Source organism: Paroedura picta, chromosome 4 (genome assembly GCF_049243985.1).
Source record: "Paroedura picta isolate Pp20150507F chromosome 4, Ppicta_v3.0, whole genome shotgun sequence".
In the NCBI taxonomy this organism is placed as follows: domain Eukaryota; kingdom Metazoa; phylum Chordata; class Lepidosauria; order Squamata; family Gekkonidae; genus Paroedura; species Paroedura picta.
The window spans coordinates 107,137,235-107,161,595 of NC_135372.1; the positions used below are offsets into that span (position 1 = coordinate 107,137,235).

The 24,361-nt window shown below is 44.5% G+C and overlaps 1 long non-coding RNA gene across 1 annotated transcript in view; it reads right to left on the reverse strand.

The window, feature by feature from the left end:
- LOC143836098 (uncharacterized) overlaps window positions 1-24,361 on the reverse strand; it is a 41,773-nt gene that overhangs the window by 6,700 nt on the left and 10,712 nt on the right. Inside the window, exon 2 of the long non-coding RNA XR_013230513.1 lies at window positions 8,205-8,250. This is a non-coding gene — a long non-coding RNA (uncharacterized LOC143836098). The remainder of the gene's footprint in view (window positions 1-8,204; window positions 8,251-24,361) is intronic.

A 24,361-nucleotide genomic window follows, 5' to 3' on the forward strand; every position in this document is an offset into this window, starting at 1 on the left:
GGTTGGGGACCACTGTTTGTGAGTACAGCAGGTCATATATGATCGCCAGGGTCACGACAGTCATAATATCCATGATCAGACACTTTTGTGTGTGGCTGTTTTATTTGGAAGTTCAAAATAGCCATCCTTTCACCCTCTCCTGTTGGCCTCCTCTAAATTCCCCTTGATAAGCTGCTCTTTGTCATACAACTATGGGAACTGTCTTTTTTCTCCTATGGTGCTAAACTTGGGGAGGGGCCTGATTAAGATCAGGAAAGCATTGCTGGAAAAAGGGTTTAAAAACAGCCCAACAACTGCTATCATCTTCTTCAGTGGGCATGCACATCCCCAGAATGGTTTCTGATCACAGGTCTCGGGCAGAATATCTAAATAACCCCTATGTAACATGCTATAAATGAGAATAGCAGCAATGCAAAACCACGGGGAAAAAAACCACAGCAGCCATGCTGAAGGGACTAATATTAATATTCTGAAGCTACAGCCAGCTATGTAAATATCATTTGATGATACTTGGAAATAAAAAAGAGAGAGAAGCACTTTTTCCAGGTTACTAGACAAAATAATGAAATTCAGATTTGAATAACCTTCATATGCAGTGTCTGCCCTCCAGGTATTTGCTTGAGCTACTAAAATCCCCTATTTCAGATAATGAGACAGCAACACTAGCTGTGTAAGCAGAGCAGGGGACATAGATTTCAATAACTCAGACAAGCAGCAAAAGCTGTGCAAAAATCAAATGCATGTCATTAAGGAACTGAGAGAAATCAAAATCCTGAAAAGTATTTTTGCACACATGCATGCATGTGGGTGAACACCCACACATGTAATACTATGTGTGGTGTATATATTGAACCGGTTGAACTTGAAAGGCTGCTTGAAAGCCTACAAATCTCACACTGCTTGTGGAAATCACTGCACAAAAACACAAATGGCACTTGCATCGTATTATTGCACATGATTTATCTATGTGCAAACCTAAATTCTTTCCCACATCACTACCTTTTCCTAAGCTCCTTTCAAGCATTGAGAACCTTACATCCATTCTTGCTTAGACATCTAGAGATTATGGGTTTGATCAGAAACTTGATGTTTCCCCTGTGTTAAAGAGATGGCCTCATCTTACTTGCCCTGTCATCTGTTCTACTGGGTGGAAACTGAATACATACTTGAATGCCAATCATTTCAATCCCCAACCTGTTTCCAACATGCTACTTGATGTATTTTCTTGTAGGGGAGCTCTCTCTTGCTCTGTTTGTCTTCAGCAATCATTCAAAGTTTCAGCTGTAATAACACATCTAGGAAAAACCTACAATTTGCTTTCATTCCAGGGCAATCTTAAAGAATGAATAACTTTTCAGATATCAGCAAACATGGGCTGGAAAAGGTAGTAATTTTCTCATAACTGCCATGCTACAAAAATAGGTTAGAATCATTTCAGAAGCATGGTGTTGTCACTTGTTTGAATGTTCAAAGGGAAATAGGTGTCAGGAATAGCTGAAGGGAAAAAATTCTAACCATTTCATGTTTTCCACTAGGAGTAAAAGTACACATGATAATGTTTAAGTATCACACTTGCTGAACATTCAAAGTATTTTGAATACATTATCTTCCACAAATGTACCATAATTGTGTAAGTCAGTATAGAGATCCCCAAGTTACACGTTAGGTGGGGGGCCGAGGCTGAGAACAAGTATGGGTACCTCGTGAAGTCAAGACTGAGGTGAGATTTCAACTGGGGATTTGCAGCTTGTGGTTGGATTCAGGCTAGTGAGACCCACATTTGAATCCCTAGTCAGTCACAGAAGTCCCTGAGTGACCCTATGCTAGTTATTTTCTATCAGGTTAACGACCTTAGAAGGCGGTTGAGAGGAGAAAAATGGGAGAGGAACATATATATTGCCCCAGGTTCCTCAAGTTAAAAGTCCCATGTTATTCAGTGAGACTTAATCTTTAAAAAAAAGTTCTTAGGTCTGCAATCTCACAATGACTGATTATGCACAGCAGTGTAGCATGCCCTGCCGCTTCCCAAGAATGCATGGGGGAAGGACACGCCCAGCACATGCGGGCTGCCCTGATGTTTTGTATGTACACACACAATGCTGGGGCAGGAAGAGCCCATCATGTTGTTTGGCAGTGGCAGCAGGGGGTGTAGGGGCATGAGGGCCCCACCGCACAATGACTGGAGAGCAGCATGCTGCTAACCCACCATCATGGCGGTGGGAAACTGCCCCATTCGGTTTCGTGGCGCCGCAAAACTGACCTGGGTGTTAGGTGTCCCTGCATGGGGCTGGCCCAGCAAGGCTGTGGATGGTGACCATGGCAATATGGGGAATGCGGACGTATCTGCATTCCCTTACCATGGGCCATCCAAGGCCCTGATTCAGGCCAGGGTTGAGAGGCAGCCAGGATGGCGGTGATGTTGTACGTAATCAGGGATTGACCCCACTGCCCTGTCGCCGCCTGCCCAGCCTTTCCACCCCATGCATAATCAGTCAGTGTAATCCCAACCAGAGTTTCATCTTTCAAAGTCAATTCAAATCAATGGACTTAGAAGTGTATAACTTTGTTTACAGTGGCATCATAAGGCTGAAATCCCCAAAATGCTAACTATTGTTGTATGTTTCTAAGCCCACTGATTTCAGTGGACATAGAAGAATGTTGTTTAGGATTGCACTTTGAGGTGGCATTCCTAAAACCATTTTCCTGGGAATAAAAGACTTACTTTTCACAATGCCTGTTTCAGATTGTTCTGTCTATTAGCATGCCAGGTAGCCACAACATAAGAGTATAACCTCACACTGGTCAGCTGCTACTTAATTAGGGTAGCCTGTGAAATTAGGCTGAGGACCGAAGCAGCATGGGATGCTACATTATTATCTCAGCACACATATAGACATCAATTCATGCATGTTCATACATCACTTGACAGGGTCATTACTCAATTACTCAATAATGAATGTGTGAATTAACTTATCAGTATAGTGTCCCTGGTCACCCAAAATGATGTTCACAATTGTGGTAATTGTTTCATATGTATATCACACAAGTTGATGTTGTGCTTGTTGACTGAACACTTGCATTTGTAAACTCACCCTGACACATAATAAATTGTCTGGCTTCATAGGGCAAAAATTATACTTTAGGAAAGACATCAACTTAAATCTCCTAGATTGTATAACAAATGCAGAAAATGCACGATAGAAGCTTCCTGTCTCACTATATAGAGGTGTGATATACCTTTCAGGTCTAGCAGCTTCCTTTCTCATACCCATTACAGGAAAAAGCAGGGCTCTAATGTAAATAGGTTTTATCCCATGGAAAACATCTGGAGCCAAGTTTCAAAGAGGTCTCATGGCAAATTTGAAAAAAAAAGATGTAAAATGGACTTCTATGGCATTATAGTTCTTACACAATTTCCATTTTAAAGGGTTTTTTAGTAGTAGTAGTAGTAGTAGTTTTTAAATGGTCATGGTTGTCTCAAGGCGTTATTAAAAATGGCCAGACTTGTTGCTCAGGAATAGCAATAAAAGTTCATGAAACTCCAGATGTGTCTGTGAGACTAACAGAGATTATCAGTATCAGCCTGACTGCAAACACAGAAGAAGCTATTGTTCCTGCCAATGTTTTGGTCAAGCAAATCCTGAGATAAGCAGACTTTGTTTTTCATGACCTGTTATTTGGCTTTGCATCCCAAAGAATTACATGTTTGATTGGTACATTGCTATTCAGATCTGAATGCTTCCTGTAGCTTGTTTCTGGAACCAAGACAATAAATAAAGAGATGCCTAGCATCTGCCTTGGGGGGGGGCACTTCTGTACACACAAGAAAAGGTTTGTATTAAAACTAGCATTAGGCCTTAAAGTTAGGAAGCATATGTATATGGGCATCAGTTAAGAAAAGCAGACTATTGAGAAGGCAGCACTCAAACTGAAATTGAAAATTATTATTTAATTTATTTATGCCCACCTTTCTCCCCAATAAGGACCACAGGAGCTTACATCACTAATCCTCACAATGGGAGGTTAGGCTGAGATAATGTGAGTGGACTAAGGTTACTGAGCAATTCAGATCTGGGTCTTCCAGATGTTAGTCCAATTTAGGGATGCCAAGGATCCCCTGGAATTATAGCTCATCTCTACACAACAGAGATCAGAAGGCTGCTTTGGAGGGTAGACTCCATAGCTTTGTTCTCTACTGAGGTCCCTCCCCACCACAAATCCCACCCACTCCTACCTTCACCCCCAAAATCTCCTGGTATTTCCCAGCCCACAGCTGGCAACCTTGGTCCAACTTTCTTAACCCCTACACCACATTGGCTTTACCTTGAGCTAGCACATCCAGCGTAGTTAAGATCAGGGTATGGAAGATCTCACTGGAGTATGCCCAAGGTTCATGGATAATGGATTTGAATTCCCCATCATATCTTTGCAATTTATAGCATTTTGATAAGCAAGTTGCTTTTGATTACATGCTCTCGTGTAATTACAGGAAGCAGTGGAACTAGCGAAATAAGGTCCTACTATGGAAGAACCTTTCCTTCCTCATATTTTCCCTTCACTGGATATGCAACTTTTTCTCAAAAATCCTCAGATTATCCAAAATAATCTCAAAAAAATTGCTGTCGGTTGCATGCAATAATGATTTTAATCAAGATCAATTACAGATTCTTGCACTCATTCATTCCCCGCCTCACGTTCTCACAGTCTGTCTGAACTGTTCTTTCTTTTTAAAAACCCTTTGCTTTTTTGCTGAAGCAATAATGAATCTAAATGCACATGGATTTTTTCAAACCATTTATGCTCACTCATTTTCTGTTGCAATGTGCCTCCAGAGATGGAATGCTCGGCTTTAAGCTACAATAAAACTTGTTGCATCCAATTAAAAGGTGCTCTTTCCAGAAAATCAAAATCAATTTGTCTAGTAATTCAAATGGAAGCACTTTAATTAGCATAAAAAGGAGCTCTCCTGAATATTAGGATAGCTAAGCATACCATTTGGGACTTTTTGTTTTTTAAAAAATCCCTTCAAAACTGTCTGTGAACATTAATTTTAAAAGTTGGACATCTGTTTTTATATCTTTCATTGTGCAGAACTTACATAGATTTTTCTTAGTTAAATCTGATTTAGCTTTGCAACGATTTCAAGCTAAATTACATGAAAGATAACAGCATTTTGTTATAGATTGAGGTGTGTAGCTGTGTTGGTCTGAAGCAGCAGGACAAGATTTGGGTCCAGTGGCACTTATAAGACCAACAAAGTTTTATTCAGATATACAAGAAGGATACATGCACACAGAAACTTATCTGTAACATACATAAAATGGGATTGGGGCAGTGGGAGGAGTTGGAACACATTACATACCTGATTGGCCATCCATCCAACAAAAGACCAGCCAGCTCTATTTGACTGACTGCAAGAGGTAAGGCAGCCAGAGTGTGAGAGCTGGGAGGGAGGGGGACCTGCCCAGAAGGGGGGAAGGAAAGGAGGGAACCCCCACTAATGCTCCCCCATCTCCAAAAGGCCCACTGTGGCCTCTCCAGGCCTCAGCAGGCCTGCCCAGAGGGGAGGAAAGGAGGGGATCCCCACCAGTGCTCCCCCCACACTGAAAAGGCCTGCCACAGCCTTTCCAGCCCTCCATAGGCCTTACCCAGTTCAGGGGGGTAGGAGGGATGGCTAGTGCCCATTGTATTTTTCTTTACAACAAGATTTTCTGCTAGTACCTAGAATAAAAGTTTGTTGGTCTTAAAGGTGTCACTGGACTCACTTTGTTCAGCATTTTGTTATAATCACCGTACAAATTTCTCCCTTCATCATGCTCTAGAAACTTTTCAGGGAAGAAAATAGATATTTGAATCCAGATTCCACTAAACTTCCTGGTGAAATTTTTAGAATATGTTGCATTCTAGACGTCTAGGCTCTGAAAGAGAATTCAGAACTGCAGATAGGCTACCACATTGTAGCAGGCTATTGCAACAATATACTAATTGCCAACTTTCTTTTTTTTAAGCAAATTTCTAGCCCTTTTGGTTGTGAAGCTATAATGGAAAAGATACTGGCTATGCATTTCTCCTTATAATTCTAGAATCCAAAGGACAAGAGACTTATTTTAAATGAAAACTGGCTATGATTACATTGTTGCAAAATATTGCTACTAGAAACCAAGCCCGCTGTAATCTGAAGAAATCAGGCGCTAGCGGAGCTGGGGAGTTTCATGGTGCAGCGGAGCTAGAGCAGGGCCCTGAGGCTGGGCGGTGGACAGCCTGTGCGGCGGTAAGTCATCCTTCCCCCCCCCAGCCCACGGCCTACCTGTGTGAGCAAGGGCAGGGAGGAACTGGCTGCTGGGCTCGTGTGGCTCCTCCGGTGCGGCCGCCCGAGCTTCAGCCGGTGGGGGGGTGGGGTGGGCATTGCCGCTGCTCCTGGAAGGGTCACCAGCGGCCGTTCCTGGCTGTGTGGGCCAGCGGGTGACCAGCTGAGTGTTTTGGCGGGGTGGGCGGCGGGAGCAGCTCCAGGCTGCGCATAACGGCAGCGAGGAGTCTCGCAGTGAGGCGCAGGGGCAGGCGGTGGTGCCACAGCCACGGCTGCTGGGACCGTGTGGTCTCACAGGCAGGCGGCGACCTGCACCGTTGACGGCGAGCGAGGGAATGGCAGCCGCCTGGAATTCGTCAGTCCGGCGGCAAGGGAATTTGTCAGTCCGGGGGAAGGGGCCTATCTGCACCCTTCCTCATCACGGACAGGGTCCCCCCTTGGGGCCCTTAACAAATTATTTTTGATGGGCAGGGGAAATGGCTATCATAGTGGGCAGCAGCAAGGAAAGTACAAGGGAAAATTTGGTGTGGATGTCTCATGGCCAGTTCAAATGCTTCCACAGTCACAGCAGCAATGAGAGCTACATCTCTGTGTGGAATCAGCCAGCGCCATCAACCTGCATGATGAACAGAGGTCTCAACTACGGTGACCATACACAAAACAGGACCAGGCTCCTGTGTCTTTAAGAACTGCACTGAAGAAGAAATTTCACAAAATACTTTCACAGCAGCAATGAGAGCTACGTGGAGGGATCACTTCTATGTGGAAGCAGCCATTGTAATCAATATCCATTGTAAGCAAATATATGTTAAGGGCTGAAGTTTCCTCCAAGAAAGTCAGGAGCTGGTCTGCAGTGGCCCTCTCAACTCCCTTGCCCAGAAACACAGGACGTGAAACCGGGCAGTAGTTGACGGGGCCAGCAATGTTTATTTTCAAGAGAGGGTGAACCACTGTCTCCTTCAGCCCTTCAGGGAACTCTCCTGATGTCAGAGACAGCTTGGAAAATATCCTTCAAAGGGCCTCCTATCCGTCAGTCGCCTGATTTGAGCAGCCATGGCAGACAGACAGGGGCCCTGGTAGCAAGTGGCTGCCCTCACCAACCCCAGCAACGTGTCCACTTCAGTTAAAGAGAGCCATCTGAAGCCATCAAACATCATCTCCAGTTCATGTTCTGTATCAAATGTGGCAGAAAGATCCTGGCAGAGCGACAAGACTGTATCCATAAAAAAGCTTCACAGCACAATTTACTACTATTTTGGTGCCCTACTTTGAGGGTGGTAAGAGATTGAACTACCCTAAATAACTGTGCCGGGCAAGAGGCAGCAGATGCGATTTCAGTGGCAAAAAAATTTCTCGTTTCGCCACTTTCACTGCCCTCTCATACGCCTTCATAAGTGTGCAGTAGAATGTTCTTGCCACCTTGTCACAAGTCTTCCGCCACACTCGCTCTAGCTGTCTCACTTCCCTCCTCCTCTCATAAAGCCCTGAGAATACCAAAGAGCCTGCTTGAGGTGAGGGTGGAGAGGGAACTGAGAAGCGATCTTGTCGACAGCAGCCATTCGGCAGGACTGCCAGTCCTCCCACCAAGGCCACCGATGAGTCACCGTTTAGTGTCTCTTGCATTAGCTTTTCTATCTTCAGTAAAGAAGAAGAAAATTGGGTGGCATATTTGCCATCTGGCTTGAGATCTTATATCAAATGTTTGATGTTTGATATTTTATATTTGTTCATAATATTGCTTCCTTGTTTGTGATATAGTCAACTATCTCACCTGTTTAACACAGACGCCGTATTCAAGGGCAGTCATCTCTCGGGGAAGCATAGTCAATGTCAAGATACTTCTGTAGGCTGTCATAGGTAAAATAAATAGTACTCTCTCAGAGTTCAACAGGCCTACCTTTAAATAGAGGAATAGGTCTGCTTCCATATGTGGTTTCAGGCTACTGTTAAAGGAGAAAAATAATAGCTCATTTAGTTCAGTATAAGACTTTTGCCATCATTGGAGGGACATCATTTCAGTTTCCAGCCTCACATCACATAAAGTCCCTACCAGACAAAAATGGTCTCCATAAGACAGGTGAGTTTTCATTATTTAATCACACAATATAGTGAGCATGTGTGCTGAAACCCAACAATTCACCCGGCTTCTTTTTTTCTTTCCCTTTCTCCTTTGTGACTTCTGACATTTATTATCCAGTCTCTGGCCTTCCTTCCAAACACCATGGCAGAGAGATCTATGGTGCAAGATGTTCAGTGGTAGCTTTCGCACAGAAAAAGCTTTCAAGTACCTTGTAAATTATGATAGATTCAATCTGTGCAGCCCTTCTCATTCTGTTTCCATTTGTAAATAAATTGGCAAGAGAGGAGAATTTGCGGCAAAAGAGGGGGAAATAACCCCTGGCCAGCTGGAGCCGCAGTGCAGGAAACATCTGTGGATGGATTCTGAGAAATGGCGAGCCGAAGTCTCTCAGAGATTGAGATGAGCAGTACAATTGTGCTGCAGCTGGAAGGCAAAGAACTTTTCCAGTCATGATAACAGCATCATCTCACAGGGAAATATGGGCTCTGTCAGTCTTGCAGTTACTTGTCTTAACAGCAACATTTTCCTTAGAACTGCAGTTTCCAGAATTGATATAAGAACTCCCTATGAAGTCTTACCAGACAAGCGCTGAACTGTACAATTACCGGCTGAACCTTGGAAGTGCTATGGCCTAAAATAACATTTGGCTTTTGTGCTACAGCATCAGATCGTTGATTCTCATTCAAGTTATCATCCTCTTTAACCAGTAAATTTTTCTCAGATGTGCTCCAGTGTACTAAAGATGTGCATTTATTCTGCATTATTACTTGGAGGCTGGGAAAACTATTGCCCACTCGAACACTAGGTGGCAGCATGTCAAATTTTGAACCTACAATAATAAAGGGAGAATAACACCACCTGCTTGCAAAACACAATTATCTCGGGACTAGATGTCTTTTGTACTCTCCAACTTGTGTGTCTTTTGCATTTTCTAAGTGCTGCTATTAATTGTGACCTGTACATTGCTCACCAAATTAAGTATGGTCTAGAGTCAGATCACTCTTCCTATAATGAACAGTCTGTTTTTGTTAGATTCAAATGAGTAGCCGTGTTGGTCTGAAGTAGCACAATAAAATCAGAGTCCAGTAGCACCTTTAAGACCAACAAAGAATTATTCAAGGCATGAGCTTTTGAGTGCAAGCATTCTTCCTCAGACTAAGAATTCTTAGTCTGAGGAAGAGTGCTTGCACTTGAAAGCTCATGCCTTGAATAATTCTTAGTTGGTCTTAAAGGTGCTACTGGACTCTGATTTTAGTCTGTTATTGTGTTCTATAACCCATTGACCATGTATGCCTGTATCACTCAGATGCCCACTATCACTCAGTTCTTTTCTGACAATAACCTACTGGGTAAAAATAGAAAGGAGCCATGTGGCATCTCATACCTACATGTCTACAGTCATTTTTTCCTGTTAAGCACAACAGTTTTTGCTTCCCTAGGCATGCTAGGCATGCAAGTAGGTTTTTAAAATTAAGTGGATTGTTTTCATGTCTACTGATGTCACAAAGGCACATTTTTAAATGTTATTTCCAAATATAATTCGTAAAGGGAAGAGCTGTTCCTCAGGTGAACAGTTCCTTATCCTCCAAGCCCAAGCCCTCACCTGACTGTAATTTACAGTCTACTTTTTCTGTGAAGAATAGACATTTCCCTGCTTTAGTCCTCGAGTGCATATTTCATATTTATTTATTTTTATGTTTGTATTCTGTCCTCTCCTGGCAGCTCAGGGCAGAATACTTCAGTTTCAAATTACTTAGTTAAATATACAGTAAATTAAACATATACAAATAAATTAAACATTTTAGGGTTTAAAGCCGTATAATTTTAGAATTTGATCTAAATCTGCATTAAGGCCAACTTCTTCTCCCAAGATAACTGAGGGAAAGGGATGTATAATAACTCCTTGACAGATTGATTGGGTGGGTTTCAGGCAGGGAGGGCAGCACGTTCTGGATGCTGTTTCCAGGAAAAGCTCTGTCTTGCAGGCCCTGAGGAACGGTTTGAGATCCAACAGGACCCTAATCTCTTTAGGTAAAGCATTCCATCAGGCCAAGATGAAGGCCAAAAAAGCCCTGGCCCTGGTTGAGGCTAGTTTTACCTCTTGGGGGTGGAGGATCCTGAGCAAATTTATATTATCATATCTCAGTGCTCTTTGGAGGACATAGTGGAAGAGGAGGTTCCATAGGTATGATCATTAGAGACTATGAAGGTAAGAACAAACCTGATCTATTCTTCAATCTGGAGCCAGCACAGTTGGGAGAGCACAGGTTGAATGTATGCTGTCCATTCATTTTCCATAGGATATTACCTAGTGAAACACTCCAAGTACGGTTGTGAGGAAGGAAATGCTGGAAAATTTCTGGAGATTAGGGGGTAGAATCTGGGAAGGGCAGGGTTTGAGGAAGGGAGGGAGCAGAGTGGGTATGTGAGGCCACAGAGACCATCCTCCAAAGAAGCCATTTTCTCCAAGGAAACTGGAGACCAGTTGTAGTTCCAGGAGATCTCTGGGAGGATGACAACTTTAACTATAAGGAATATCGCTACCCTAAAATAGTCAGTATAAGCAACTCTTAAGCCCATTATACATGGCCGCCGAAACAGCGATTTCGGGTCACATGGAAAACACAGAGGGGGAAGAAGCGAAGCAAACCGCTTATACACGGGACAGGATGCAACGGCGGCAAAACCCAGAGTAACTGATTATGCATGCGGCAACCCTGGCACCGCTTCTGGTTGCGCCCCGGTCACCCGGAAGCTGCGCTTTCTTCCACATTTCGCCAACGCGGCTTTTTCGGTGGCATGCACTGAATCTGCAGCCAGTTGCAGCAGGCACCGTGCGTTATCGGTGATTTTAGTCGCCGCTATTCCACCCCGAATGCGCGTTATCCCCCCGTGCATAATGGGTCTTAGAGAGACTCACAAGAGCATAGCAAGACTGTTACAGTGAATCTAGGCCTGGTTCCTGTGCTTTCTGGAGAGGCAGTTCTTTTCATATAGTGGAAGAATGGGTGCAACTGCTGTTCCTCAGCACATAAATGAAATAACTAATGATGTGATTAATTCTCGCAGAGGTTTGAATCATGTCATTCCTCTTCCACAGTAAAAGAATATCTATGAGTATTCAGGCCCTGACATAAAAACCCTTCTCCATGCCTCTGTTATACATCTTGTAGGGGAGAGGTGCACCCACTCTTTTACCATTTCTGACCCAATTAATGATATGATGAGCAGATGACATCTTCATAAAAACCTGGAGAGGATTCTACTCAGTGTTGTGGGAAAGTTATTGGAACTGCTACTTTGTAACTAAATGCATACATTAACCACACTAGTGGTGGTGGCGGTGGTGGTGGTAGTGATGATGATGAAGAGTTGGTTCTTATATGCCGATTTTCTCTGACAGAAGGAGTCTCAAAGCAGCTTACAGTCGCCTTCTCTTTCCTCTCCCCACAACAGACACCCTGTGAGGTGGGTGAGGCTGAGAGAGCCCTGATATCACTGCTCAGTCTGAACAGCTTTCTTAGTGCCGTGGTGAGCACAAGGTCACCCACATGCTGGCTGCATGTGGAGGAATGGAGAATCAAACCCAGTTCTCCAGATTAGAGGTCACCACTACACCACTCTGGCTCTGGGGTGTGGATCAAGGACATAGGCCTGTATTTGGGCAGACTAATTAAAATAAACAAACAAGTTCAGTTTACATGTGGCTTGATGTTCTATGGATAAATAAAACAGACATTGTTTCAAACCAACATGCACAGACTGTGGGGCAGTTGTCTAAGGAAGTCAGGTTATCACATAGCTATATAAGTAAATCATTAAACTTCACCCAGCTATCATACATTTATAGGATGCTGTTTCCCAAGTCATGTCTCTTAACAGATGGATTTTGTAATGCTAAGTTTCTAGTTTCCTTGTTTGTGGTTTGGTTTCTTTTGGTTTGTATCATTGTTTTTTGCTTGTGTTGTCAAGTCACAACACATTTCAGATGACCTCAGAAGGGTTTTCAGAGCAAGAGACATTCAGAAATGATTTGCCACTGCCTCTCTCATCATAGTAACTTTGTCATGCCTTGATGGTCTCTCATCCAAATACTTACCAAGGCTCGATTTCCAAGATCAAACTGCCCTACTCCATTTTTGATGGATGAAGCCATGAACACAACACTTGAGAATTCCGTATCTGAGGATATGGATTGCATTTTATAAAACGATGCTGAAATAAAACCATGTTGATCTTTTACATGCCAAAAAGGTCCCTGGTCCTTTTTACCAGATAATAACATCTATTTAGCATGCACATTCTGGCCTGCCAATGATTACGTGTGCGTACTTCCAAAAAGCACACAGATGATACAGCCATATGATGCAGTTCATCTTTTGGTCACAGGGTGGAGACACACATTCATATAAACAGTTCTGAACCTGCAATCTACAAGGTCTGCAGTCCATAGCTATCCAAATAAGGGTCTAGATTTCATTATTACAGTAGATCTTGAATTGCACAAATATTACTATTGGCATTGCCCTTAAAGGAAATTATTTTTTCCCTAAAACCAGGAAAGGGGGGGACACTCTATCCTATCTTAAAAGTAGTTTAAGAGGCTCTTTTGTCTGAAAACAATTTTTTGCTGGAAATGTACAAGCCTGAAGTCAGCTTTGAAACTGGAGTACAATTTGGTAAAGGCCACTAACAAGCAGCTTAAGAAATAATATTCTCACTGAGTGTTAGGGGTGCCAGCCTGCTGGTGAGGCCTGAGGATCCCTGGGTTTACAGTCCATCTCCAAACCAAGAGAGATCAGTTTCCCTGGGAAAAGTGGATGTTTTTAAGGTCCCTGTCCTCCCAGAATGCTACACTCAATATGCCAGCAAATTTGGAAAACTCAACAATGGCCACAGGATTGGAAAAGGTCAGTTTACATTCCAATTCCAAAGAAGGGCAATGCCAAAGAATGTTCAAACTACCGCACCATTGCACTAATTTCTCATGCTAGCAAAGTTATGCTCAAACTTGGACCGAGAACTTCCAGAAGTACAGGCAGGATTTCGAAGAGGCAGAGGAACTAGAGATCAAATTGCCAACATACGCTGGATCATGGAGAAAGCTAGGGAGTACCAGAAGAACGTCTACTTCTGCTTCATTGACTATGCTAAAGCCTTTGATTGTGTGGAACACAACAAATTGTGGCAAGTTCTTAAAGAGATGGGAATACCAGAGCATCTTATTTGTCTCTTGAGAAATTTATATGCAGGTCAAGAAGCAACAGTGAGAACTGAACATGGAATCACTGACTGGTTCAAAATTGAGAAAGGAGTTCGGCAAGGCTGTATACTGTCGCCTTGCCTATTTAACTTGTATGCAGAGCACATCATGAGAAATGCGGGATTAGAGGAGTCACAAATTGGGATCAAGGTTGCAGGGAGAAATATCAACAACCTCAGATATGCAGATGATACCACTCTAATGGCAGAAAGTGAAGAGGAACTAAAGAGCCTGTTGATGCAGGTGAAGGAGGAGAGTGCGAAAGTTGGTTTGAAACTCAACATCAAGAAAACAAAGATCATGGCATCCGGCCCTCTCAATTCCTGGCAAATAGAAGGGGAAGAAATGGAGATAGTGACAGATTTTATTTTCCTGGGCTCCAAGATCACTGCAGATGGGGACTGCAGCAAAGAAATTAAAAGACGCTTGCTCCTGGGGAGGAAAGCTATGGCAAATCTAGACAGCATCCTAAAAAGCAGAGACATCACCCTGCCAACAAAAGTGCGTTTAGTCAAGGCTATGGTCTTCCCAGTTGCAATGTATGGCTGCGAAAGTTGGACCATAAGGAAGGCCGAGCGTCAAAGAATTGAGGCTTTTGAACTCTGGTGCTGGAGAAGACTCTTGCGAGTCCCTTGGACTGCAAGGCAAACAAACCGGTCAGTCCTAGAGGAGATCAGCCCTGACTGCTCTTTAGAAGGCCAGATCCTGAAGATGAAACTCAAATATTTTGGCCACCTCATGAGAAGGAAGGACTCCCTGGAGAAGAGCCTAATGCTGGGAGCAATCGAGGGCAAAAGAAGAAGGGGACGACAGAGAATGAGGTGGCTGGATGGAGTCACTGAAGCAGTAGGTGCAAACTTAAATGGACTCCAGGGAATGGTAGAGGACAGGAAGGCCTGGAGGATCATTGTCCATGGGGTCGCGATTGGTCGGACACGACTTCGCACATAACAACAACAACCTCCCAGAATCCTTTCTCCAATCCCCAGGAATTTCCCAAAATGGATCTGGTAACTCTTCCATCCCCTGGTGGTGGCCAGGAGTAATCTAGCAAATCTGCTGAGTGCTGCTTACATCAGCTTGGTGGAGATAGAACCCACAGACCTGCTGGGAATATCTGGTCATTTATTCCTAGACACTAGAATTCTTTCCAGAGGTCAGAAAGAATCTGAGCCAAACTTTATCACTTCCATTTTAAATTTGTGGATGAAACCAATTTGGGAGGAGAAGTGAACACTATAGAAGATAAAGTTCAACAAGATCTGAACATGCTGGATAAGTGGGCAAATGAGATCAAGATGCAAGTCAACAACGATAAGTGCAGAGTTCTATATCTGAGACAAAAATGAGAAGCCTGCATACTGGTTGGGAGATACATTTCTGGGTAGCAGTGTGTGTGAACATGATTGTGGGGTACTTGTGGACTGTAAGCTAAATATGAGCAGACAGTGTGATGCAGCAGTAAAAAAGACAAATGCTGTCTTGGGCTGGATCAACAGAAGCATCACATCAAAAGCATAAGATGCCATAGTCCCAAAGTATACCTCACTTGGAGTACTGTGCACAATTTTGGAGACCTCATTTCACAAAGGATGTGGACAAAATTGAGAGGGTTCAGAGAACAGCGATGAGATTGATCTGGGGCCTGGGGATCAGGCCCTATGAGGGACTTGGAAATGTTTAGCCTGGAGAAGAGGAGATTGGTTGGGGACATAACTACAGTCTTAATGTACAAAAGGTTGTCACTTACAGGAGGTCAGGGAAATGTTCCTGTTGGAGAATCATTTTGGCTAGAGATTGGGCAAGGGGAATTTCAGGGGCTTTACGCACCGGGATCTTTGTAGCAAATTGGTCACTGAATGTAAAATCGCCATTTAAAATAGTGGAATTCATCGTTATGCATACCTGCCTTTGTAGTGGAATCCAGTTGCGTTTTGTAGCGTTTCCCACAGGCTTCCGGTCTCGGCAGAAATCGCTAGAAAGGAAGCGCTATTGCCGAGCTCGTCCCACCCCTGGCCGTCAAGCAGCCAACGGGCAGCCGTTAGCATGCTTCCAAACAGCCCCTTTCCCTTTAAGAAAGGTTTAAAAAAAAACAGACCCATTGCAACGAATCTGTGTTAATTCGTTGCAACGGAGAGACCTATCCAGCTGCCTGGTGTGTTTGAGCTGTCGTTTGATCGTTGCCACGCTCCCTCCGAGTGAAAAAAAAAAAATCCCCCCTCCCCCCCCTCTCACGGGCCCGATTTTCGGCTGAATGAATGTGTAAAATGTGTGTGCTTAGTGACTGAAGGGGAGGGACTGGAGCCAGGGAAGCCTCTAAACTGAAAGAGTCTCGCTGGTGCGTTATCCCCGCTCGCTCGGAGAAAAAAAAATGGCGATCACTTCGCCGGAAGATCAGAGAAGAGAGCCAGGGGGAGGGACTTTGTAGAAACTGCAACAATGTTAACGCACAGGTCTTTTTCGCTAGTGTTGCAGATTGGTTGCAGGAGTGTATCGCTTTCCGGAGGGTGAATCCACTTTTGGGGATTTCCCTGAAAGCGCTACAAGGAAGCGCTTTTTGCAGATTGGTTTCAGGTGTGTGGCAGATTGTCGACGACGTTGTGCAAAACAGCAAATCAGTAGCGTTTTCAATTGGCAACCATTGTGCTATTTTGAAGGCGTGCAAAAAGCCCCTCACAGTCAGAGTAGCTCAGCAGTGGAATCGACTGCCTAAGGTGAGCTCCTCCTCACTGACAATCTTCAAGCAGCAGCTGGACAGATACTTGTCCTGGATACTTGAGGCTGATCCTGCATAAGCAGGGGGTTGAGGCCTGTATGGCCTCTTCCAACTCTATAATTCTGTGATTCTATAATAGTCTGATCAAGCAGCCATTAATGCCCCATTGGTCAAATAGACCAAGATCATCCACATTCTCTTTCCAAGAGTGCTCCGACAGCCACCTTTAGGAAGCTTACAAGCAGCACAAGCAGGCAAGAGACAATAACCCCTCCTGGGTCCTGCATTGGTCATTCAAAGGCCCACTGCCTCAATTCTGTACATGGTGATTCCAGTTCTCTGTTATGGCCAACAGCCTCCACTAGGCCTCTCCTCCCCAAATTGGTAGATAACAGTGTGCTAAATGAACTGCTGGAGATCTTATATCTATGGCTGCCAGTTTGTTTAATATCTGATTACAAGTGATCATCCTAAACAATAACAATGTCTTCTGACAGTTTTATGCATTATATATGAGACACCTTTAGTGCTGGGGCATAGAAATGGCATCAAAATCTTCAAAATATTGCCAGAATAAGAAAACACAAGAAAAGGAGTAAGCTGCTGCATTAGGCAGCTGACTCAGAGGAACCCTCCACCTCCTGCCTTGGTTCCTATTATACAAGCAGGAAGTGGCGGCCAGAGGGACTGGCATGGGTGCCCATCATGAAAATATGAGTCAGAGATCGTTATCACTCCTTGGCTCCAGCCTAGCAACATCTGACAAATATACCTAAGTAAACACACAACTTCTACAGCCTTTGCCAACCACTTCTCAGCCTTCAATTTTCCTGATATCTCTTGAAAACATGACACCTGCAGTGAATCGAAAGACAGGTAGATTTCTAATTCATAATGATTAGGAAAGGTGGGGGGGAGATGAGCAAGTCAACAACAGGACCTCTAATCCATATCCGTTATTGCATTTTTAAATGTCCTTGTCAGATCCAGGCTCTAAGATGGGTCCCACAACTACTGTGAAGGTGGGACTGAAGCCCCTTGGTGAGGAGGGGAAATGAGGCTTACCTACAGCTCCAGAGGCAGGGCCAGTAGTCAGTGTGACCATGGAGCCAGGCTTTCTTGGGGTAATGGAAGTATGTGGTGAGTTGGCAATGCTGTGGCTTCAACCCCTTGACAGAGAAGAACACAAAGCCACACCCTCTGGGGCCAAGCAGCCTGATGGAACAGGCAAGAGAAGAGGTCAGACCAAAGCTGGCCAAAAGAGAACCATTCCCAAGCCTTTTCTTGGGATGGGAGGCAATACCTGGAGTTGGCTGGTTCTCCACAAATCAAAGGAAGGGAGCATGACTTGCAGGAACAGTGAGGAGCTACTTAAGCTCCTCTAGCCCACAGCCAAGGAGGACACAACTGGGACTGCTGCTTGCTTCATGGAACTAGCTCAGAGAATGAAGCAGGAAAATGCCATTGGGAAGAAGTGAACCAGGTTGAAGAGCCTCCCAGTCTGAGGCCTCTGCAGGGGAGGAGGGTGGACTTGCTATGCCTTCTGGTGGCCTCATCTCTGGAAAGGCAGATGTGGAGTTGAACTCAAAGGACTGATAACCTGATAAACTCAGCCTGTTATTCTAGCAAGGCACTTTAAAGTGTTAAAAATCTTTAGCGTAGGAAAATGCATACATGGCACCTTGCCGGCTGTGGTTTGGGAAATCCCTATGGTGGGTGGAGCCTGAGGAGGTGGGTTTTGGGAAGGGGAAGGACTTCAGTGGGGCATAGATTCCACCTTCTAAAGGAACCATGTCCACCAGGTGAACTGATCTCTGTCACTTAGAGATCTGTTGCAATAACAGGAGATATCCAGGCATCACCTGGAGATTGGCAACCCTGCAACTAACATGAAGAACTAGATTTGAGTCCAGTAGCAACTTAGAAAGTTACACTGCTGACATGTTTCCATCTAGAGCATTCAAGTCGAGTTCCCCTCACTTGCCTCCAGTTTTGCTACAGATTACAAGAAAATTGTGGCTTCTCTAACTCTGCCATTTCCCTTTTAAATTTTGGACCTAGCTGATGGGGAGTACTAGGCCTCCCTACTCCTCCTTGTCAGACATTCTAACCACTACTCCACAGTGTGTCATACTGGGCCCCTGGCCTGATCCAACATGGCTTCTTTCGTGTTCCTTTGTGTCCTGAAGCCTCCATCCATGATTTTAACATTTGTCTTACACATTTGTAACTTGATTTGCAATATCATCCAACTTTTAAAAGCAGTGTATGTTGCTAAATCACTTTTGAGTTTAAAGAGTGCTTCATGATTAGTACAAGTGTTGATTGATCAGCTTTGATAAACATTGTTGAATGTTCATGTTTTCCAACATCCTCCTCCCGGTTCTTTTAAAGCATTTCAATTTTTTATTTGTTTGGGATTTTTTGCTTTCGTTTGGAAACAAAGCACCTGGCACTTCAAGTTATAACTCACTGGAAAACCTTTTAAATAATTACTTTACTTATTGCTGATGTAGCTTAATAAACTTGCACTCCACAGCAAACCAAAGGGCTATTGCAGCTATGGGAGCTTTGAAAGACAACAGCTGTTGGGAAATTCTCACCACCAGCCAAACTTCTTTTTTTAATCCCACAGAAAGATTCATTTCCCAATTCCATTTAAAACAATGAAGTAAGCAGTGTCAAACAGAACAGTAGATCTAGAAGCACACTCTGCCATGCAAAACAAAATCCCCACAATTAAACCTTTTCATCTTGATTACAATATATTGGAAACAGGGAACAAGGTGTGGGAACCATGAAGGACCAACCCTAAACCAAGCTGCTAAGTCCCAGGAAAGTGTCCTTAGGACTGCAGCCTCACCAGCCTTTGGGAAATGTGTGTGAGGAAGATGGCAGCCCCCAGCCTTCCTGTCCTGGTCTTTGGAAGTTTTGAGATGTGGGAGGGTAGCAGCCCACCCCTCCATGACCTGCCCAGCCTGACCTTTGGAAGATGTGAGGTTGGATGGACAGTGGTGACCAGTGTAGACACTTGTATGGGGGTAGGGGCAGGAGGGCCAAAGCCCCTCTAAAGCAGTTGTTTTCTCCAGAAGAACTGATGCCTTCCTTCCCTCCTTCCTCCATTTGGTCCCCCATCTATCTATCTTTCTCTGTCTCTTTCATCCTGTCTTTCATGTTCCTGATGGTTTCCAGGCACTCCCCTGGAAGTTGGCAATCCAGCTGGCTGCATATGGAGGAGGAGTCAGGAATCATATCCAACTCTTGAGATTAGAGTCTAGATTAGAATCTTTAATCATTACACTGTGTCTGACCTTGACCAGGGCCAGGGCCTTTTCGGTCCTGGCCCCCACTTGGTGGAATGAGCTCCCAGAAGAGCTGCGGGCACTGCGGGATTTCCCAGCTTTCCACAGGGCCTGCAAAATGGAGCTCTTCCGCCAGGCTTTTGGTTGAGGCCAGCGCCTCCATAATAGATTGGACCCCCCCCCTTCCCTCTTAGTGTTATGATTATGGTGATTCTTACTCCCTCCTTGGGTTATGAGCTGGGTAGTATAATGTCACTGCCGCTTGGGCTGGTTGGGTTAGGTTGGGTTGTTCGGCTTTTTTTAGGCCCCTTTTTTAGCCTTGTGGGAGTGGCAGGCTATAAGTCAAATAAATAAATAAATAATAAATAAATAATAAATTGAGTGGGGAGGGGTCGGGGAGGAGGAGAGGGGCCTGAACCCAGGAAGGTCACAGCACAGATGTATGTGCTAGCACCATTCCTTGGTGCAACGGGCTTTGCCTCTAATCTCATAATAAAATCAAACATAACATTCAACCATTTTTATAACTCACAGTAGCCACCCTGATTTGAACTGAGGGCAGGGTTCAGGATCTTTGGAGGGCAGCTCTTCTTGTTTCAGTAGTGAGGCCAGCACTCCCTGATGGTCTGTTTTGGCCTCAACCATAGGCCTAGGAGAACAGCTCTGTCTTGCAAGCCCCAGGCCCTGTAAAACTGATCTCTTTCAGCAGAATGTTCAACCAGGCTGAGGCCAAGATCCTGGCCCTGGTTGAAGTCAATTTCACTTCCTTTGGGCTGGGGATCCTGAGAAGCTTTTTACTCCAACTACCTTAGCACTCTATGGTCCAGTGAACATAACACTCTTTGGGGAACTCTATAACATCACATAATTGCCTCTTGTGGCGCAGGATGGTAAGGCAGCCAACATGTTGTCTGAAGCTCAGCCCATGAGGCTGGGACACTCAACAGTGAAGCCAATGAAATTTTTCCTAATACAAAGGTGATGAAGGATGTTGCAGAAGACTAGAGATGGACATGAACCAGGAAAATGCAGTTTGGTTCAACTAAACCAGAATTGTTTATAGACTGAACTGGTCTGTGCAGTTTGTGGCCCTGCAAGCCCCATTAAAAGGCACTGCCGTCCCTTTAAGCAGGGTCTGCAGAAAGCACAAATAGCAGCTGAAGAGTGGGGAGCATCTTTCTTTTACCCACTAGAGGAGGCAGCCAACTGAAAGGTGGGGGGGGGGTCTTCTGGGACAGGACTTCCTTTTCACCTTTCTGCTGGCTGTGGCAAGCTGCAGCTAGCAGAAATGGGGGTGGCCGTTGAAGTACTTTAATCCCTTCCATTTAAAGCATTCTTTCTGCTCCCCTTGGCTTTTCATGGGAAGTAGAAAGCAAGGCCATTTAAATCTCTGGTTTCTGCTCCTACAGGATAGCCACAGGAAGCAGAAAGTAGTGGTGGTGGTTCAAATCGCTCCCAGCCAAAATAGCTTATAGCAGGGGAGCTCAGAGCCATTTAAACCAGACAGCTGAGTGGCAAGGAGCTCCCAGCCACTCAGCTGTTTCTCATGAAGAGCAGAAAGCAAGGGAAACCCCTGCTTTCTGCTCTCCACCAAAATTTGTGGGAGTTCATCCCAGTTCATTGGTTCACAAACTCCAGTTCACAAACCTTGAATAGGCCAAAACTTGTGATTAACTTTGGTTTGTCAGCCAGTTTGTGTTCATCTCTATGAAAGACTCAGGAGCAAAGTCAGTCAACACCTGGCATCCCAAAGTTGTCTTTCTTCCAACATTAACAAAAATGCAGATGTGACCATGGGTGCGGGATCTGTCAATGATCAATGTGAGGACCACTCAAACTCAGCTTGACTATAGTCATCCTTTCAGGTGGCTTTCAAATCTGGCAGGCTCCTCCTGCTGGCACAAGAAGGAATACAGCTTATCCTTGCAGTTCAGTCCTATTCCTATTTACTCAGAATTAAGTCACACTATTTTTAATATGATCCACTCCCAGTCACACCTATGAGCCTACAGTAAAACTGCTTTGTAAGCTGCTTTGAGACTCCTTCGGGTAGTGAAAAGCAGCATAGAAGAACCAACTCTGCTTCTTCTCAGCTTGTGTTGCGGATTAAATATGTATTTAGGACAGAAGCTCTTAAACTCATCTTGACAGGAAAGCACAAGACAGGAAAGCACACCCCTGCAATGAAAAGGCAACTTCACACCCCAAACAGGATATTTTAAAAGAATAGTCTTAAAATACTGCTCTCACCATTTACAACGGGGAAAGTGCCATGCCTTAACAGAATCAAAAAGCCCCGACATCCTGGAGAAAAATGGTGCTGCCAGACTAGAGATGCAATTTATTTTTTCACTGGAACAGCAAGACTATTTGAATAGGAGTAGTTACCTGCAATCTACGGGGCCTACAGTGCTACGTGACCTAAACAGAGTCACACCCTTTGAATGCAACTGACTTCAAATGGACTTAGAAGGGTGTAACAGGGTTTAGGATTGCAGTGCTATTGTTTCATCTGTACAGCCATATCTGAAGACCATATCTGAAGACCATTTGTCCCCTGAGATGCCTGACTGCTGACAAGAATTGACTAACTGCCACGAAGGAAACAGTTTGGCATCCGGGAAATACACCCAACCCCTACCACAGGTCCCTTGCATTATTGGAAAGATCACTTAAGCTGCTGACTCAGAAGCAAGTCACACCTACCCGAAATCGAGTTATTGAGTGTGTGTTTTTTTTCTTGTGCTGCTGCACTGGGGCAGCAATATACAAATGTGACCTACAAATGTGACCATTTGTACTTTGCCTCCAGGCTGTGCAGACAACAGCAGTGCCGCAGAAGAGCAATCACACACCTGTCAGTAGCCTCTCGCTCATACACATACACCCCTGCCTGCTTTGGACCAGGGAGGGTCAGCTGGACCCACCCACCACCCCAAAAGCCAGGGTTGCTAACTCCAACCTGAGAATTTTTGTAAAGATTTGGGAGCGGGCCATGTGGAAGGGGAGGGAGGGCTAGAGATAGGATTTCACCTAAAATGTAGCTGCCATTTGCTCCACAGCAACCAATCTCTGTAGTCTGAAGATCAGCCACAATTCCAGAACTCCAGGCTTCACCTGGAGGTTGGCAACCTTGTCAGAAGCTTTGGGGGCACAGAATGTAACTGTTCTCAGGAAGAGTTGCCCTGAGGCAGACAAGGGTGATGGCGGCAGAGGAGGAGGCGGAAATGCAGGCAGAGTTGTACAGATATTCTAGGAGTGTCAGCTGTACGTTGAATTCTGGTGAGCAGAAAGTAGCATTCGCACCATGTGAGAGAGGCCAGGAGGAGCTGAGATTGTCAACATAGCTCACAGACAGCCGGGGTTACTTTCCACAGCAGCAAGTGGTTGACGTGGCCGGCCGCATGACGATGATTCTTCCTTGATTTTGTTGGATCCCAGCCTCAGCCTCAGCTGCCCAGAAGTTAGTTGTTTTCCTGTGACAAGGTCAGTTTCAGTACAAGGCACTTCAAGGGCCAACAAGAACAATAGCTTGTTGAGAGAAAAACATTTTTCATTCCCCCCCCCCCTCCATATTGCTGCTAGGAAAAGGGTACAGGATGGGGAGAGAAATGTTCTTTGTGTGTTTAGTAGGGGCTTGCTTTCACTAAAGGAAGCAGCTCTCTTGGCTGACTTATTTGAAAACTCCAAGTGGCCTGTGACAGCAGGAAAAGAAAACTGAAGTTGATTGTAAAAATAGAAACTAAGATCTATAAAACTGTTTACCCACTTCTCTTCTGTGAGAAAGAAGAACACGGTAGAGCTTTCGTCTTCATTCAGGGTCTGAGCTGTTTCCTTCCCTCTTCAGCTGTTCTGCAGCCCTAAATTCTGCAAATGTCCTGTTTTATCCTCTTCTTGCCTGCCTCATCAGGCCAGCCATTCCATACTCTTTCTCTACATTCTCAGCTGTCCCCAAATCCTTCCAGTTCTTTAACTGCCCTGCCATTGTTACAATGAATGAATGAAATATGGATGTAGAGCAAAGTACAGAAGCAGCTTAAAGACTAAATCCCCCCCCCCAAAAAAATGCTTTTATGAGTAATAGAATCATAGAATCAGAGTTGGAAGTGACCTCTAGGGTCATCAAGCCCAACCCCCTGTGGAAGGCAGGAGTCAGTGCTCCTTTCCAATAGATGCATGAAGGGCCAGTCCAAAGCAGCTACATTTAATATACCCTGCATACATCTGAGGAAGTGAGTTCTGACACACAAGTGGTTATACCGGAATACATTTTGTCATTTTTTAAAGATGCCGCTGGATTTGTTTTACTTTACTGCAACAGAATGACATAGTCACATATCAGGAATTGCTACCATGATTGTGAAAAAAGTTCCTTCAAGATTTGAGCGACTGCAGCTGATTCATTCTTTTTTTTTTTCATTTTCAGATGCCATGGCTTACAATATGCCAACTGAGGCGGTACCATAAATCTATATTAAGGTTGCCAACCTTCAGATGGCATCTGGAGATCTTGTGCTATTACAGTTCCCCAGACAAGCCAGATCAGCTCCTCTGGAGGGTGCTCAGCATTGTACCCTGTTAAGATCCCTCCCTTAGCCAAACACCACCTCCTTTGGGCTTCACCTCCTCCAGTACTTCCCAGCCAAAAGCTGGCAAGCCTAATGGATACAGGGGCATTATACTGGCTGTTTTA